Source organism: Rhinopithecus bieti, unplaced genomic scaffold, assembly GCF_001698545.2.
Source record: "Rhinopithecus bieti isolate Rb0 unplaced genomic scaffold, ASM169854v2 scaffold_10656, whole genome shotgun sequence".
Taxonomy (NCBI): Eukaryota; Metazoa; Chordata; class Mammalia; order Primates; family Cercopithecidae; genus Rhinopithecus; species Rhinopithecus bieti.
The window spans coordinates 36,315-39,718 of NW_016806449.1; positions in this window are offsets into that span (position 1 = coordinate 36,315).

A 3,404-nucleotide genomic window follows, 5' to 3' on the forward strand; every position below is an offset into this window, starting at 1 on the left:
CAAAATCATTAAAGAAGATATTACAGATAAATTAAGCGATGAGGGTGGATGCTGTGATGTGCCCCCTAGATTGTCCTTCTGAAATGAATGTCATAATCCCTGTCTATGGAAAGTGCCACCAGAGGATGGCCCTCTGCTGTCAGCCCTCCCATGGATTTGTCTTGGCAGGAAAAAACTGCCTCACCAAAGGTCACACCTCCTTCCAGAGCAGCCCACAGTCAGTGATGGATTAACACAGGGATAGAACAGCCAGGCCCGTCATTCCTACGCAGCATCTCTGAAGGACCCTGCCAGTCCTAGAGGTCACTGTGGGCTCAGCTGGGCTCTCTGTTGAGGTTGAGTCACAGACCAACTTGTCCCTCTACCCAGTCCTCCCTCTTCTCCCTCCTTCCAGTCTCTGTCTCAGAGTTTGCTCCCAGGGAATTCAACCTGTGATGGAAATACACAAATTAAAAAGACACAGATACCATTTCTCATCTATCAAAATGGGCAAAGATCCAAAAGTGTGACAGCATAGTCTGTTGGCGAGGTTAAAGAAAGAAGCATTCCCACACTGCTGCTGGGAACGTTAGCAATATCTTACAAAATTACATATGCATTAACCTTTGACTCAGCAAATTTTGGAATTCCTCCGAAAGATATACTAGCAAAAATATGAAAAGATGTATGCACAAGGCTATGTATTGTAGCGAATTTTGTAATAACAACAAAGAACTGGAAACAAATGGCAACCACCAGGGGACCGTTTGAGTCAGCAATATTCAAATGATGACATACTACACAGCTGTGAGGGAATGAGGCGCGTCTCTTCTTACTGATGTGGACTCCTCTCCGGATACTAAGTGGATCAAGCAAGAAAGAAAAAAGTACGTATGGACACTTTCATTCATCTAAAAAACACAAGTAGGGAAACTAGAGGCATACATACATACACTTGCTTATTTTTAAAAATGTTGAAAGGACAAGCAAAAATACCTTAACGGTTATCTATGGGAGAGGAGGGGAGTAGACAGGCATAGAAACGAGACGTCTTTGAATATACTTTGCTTTGTAGATTCAACTTTAGAATTAAACTTAAAAAGCAAGTCCTAAAAATGAAAAGGGAAATTACACAAATGAACCATAATTACAGAACATAACCATGCAAGAAGGAATCATTCCAACCAACTTAAACACAGTAATTTCACTATACATCCCTAGTGGGATATATTAAGGACAAAAAGAACTTCAAAAACATCACAGAGAGATTTCCAGTCACGATGGTCTTAGTTGTGGTGGTTGGTATTACTGTTCTGAGACTATTGCAAGTGTGTTTGTTGTGAGATAAAGCCAATGAATCATGATGTTGGTACCATTAAGAGTCAGGATTTTCAGTGTGGAAAAAAGGGGATAAAGATGTAAGATCAATGAGGTTAAATTAAAACTCTGTCATTGTGAATTAGAATTAGTGATAACAGCATGAACACATATATAATGTCTTAAAAGGAATGCTTATTTCCTAGCTACAGCCGTTGAAAGCACCTAGACCAGTCTAGTAGTAATGAGAACTCCTAGCTATAAATATAGTTCCTATTAAAAAGAACCAAGACTCATCGGAGAAATGGCTATTCCCAAGATCAGGACAGGAAATGTACAAAATGATTTGGTTTGGAACATCTTGTAATATCATAAAACAAGGAAGCTATCAAGATCGTATGCTAAGTATTCTTAACACACACAAGGCCCCACAAGGAAACTCTGCGAGGTTTTGGATCTTTCACCCTTATTGTGGACATGGTATCAGGGGCATTTGCATATGTCCAAACTCATTAGATTATACACATTAAATATGTGCAATCCTTTGACTGTCAATTACACCTCAATAAAGCTGTGTTTGGAGAAAAAAAAAAAAAAACCTACTAGGGCCATGTCAAAATAACTCAGGAAGCAACCTGAATATAAGTTCCCTCTGGCCAAAGATGGAAACATGTGAAATCAATAAGGATAATAACTACCAAGGGTTGAAATACATTGTGTTCTTTTTCCAGCCTATGAGTTTATAATGCCACTAGAGGAAACTCATTCTTCACTTTCGGGAGATGTCAGGGAACCATATCTTGAAAGGTAGCAAATAAAGGGAATGAACTGCATGTTTATGTTGTCTTTACTCTATGAACTTTACTTCTGGGTAACCAAAGAGTTGCTGAGAGTTCATTTCTCACTATAAGAGAATTCCAGCTAATAAATGAAAAAGGAAGATAGAATTAGAACATCACTACTTTGCAACCTGTAATGAATTAATAGATTTTAAGCAACCATCGTTTATAGCTGCTAAAATCACAAAAAGAGAGGCAGCCAGCTATTTCTGTGTCTCTTGTTGGAATAACACACCACTAACTAGGGTTATCTTGCCAAAAATTGAAGCCTGGGTCTGATAAAGGCTCTAGGTTTAAGTACCAACTTACGAGAAATACAGGTGACAGAGAAAAATGCAGAGTGACCAACCATTCCGGTTTGCTCAGGACTTGCTTGGTTTTAGCAGCAGGTAAAACCAAGACCTGTTGGTCCCCTGTAATGTTGAGCCACATCATGAGGATACAATCAGCAAAATGCAGATTGTAGAAAACTCTAAGGAATGAACAACCTAGATTCTTCAATCAAAATAAAACACAAAGAAAAATATGCAGGAAGGACCCCACAGATTAAAAGGTACTTAAGAGTCATATCTACTCGTTACAATGTATGGATCTTACTTGGTTTCTCTTCAAATAAAGAAAACTATTTCAAAAATATATGAAACTGGATGCAGTGGTGCGTGCCTGTATTCTCAGCTACTTGGGAGGATGAGGCAGGAGGATCACTTGAGCCCACAAGTTCAAGTCCAAACTGGGCAACATAGCAAGGCCCTGTCTCTATAAAATATATGTATGTGTGTATATATACGTATACAGAGATATAGATATATGAAACAACTGAAGTTTGATTGCTAACGGGATATTTGATGATATCAGGGAATTACTCTACCTTAGATGTGGTAAGCTATTGTGGCTATGTATTTTTTGAGTCCTCATCTTTTAGAAAAACTGAAATATTTACAGATGAAATTATATGGTGCTTGGGATTTGCATCAAAATAATCTGGTGTTGGCGAGTGGAGGGTATGAGGAAACAAGATTGGATATGAATTGATCATTGTTAAAGTTATATGATAGATACCTAAAGGATTATTAGACTGTTCTTAGTGCTTTTGTATATATTTTAAATTTTCCTCAGTAAAACACATTTTAATTCAAAATGAAAAAATACAAGGGGTGAGGCTCACCTGGAAAGCTGAGCACTTTCCTCCATGAGCCAATTATTGGCCTTTAGCCCTGACACCCACACTCCTTTCCATACTTCCCTCTGAATTGTAAAATTACATTTCAC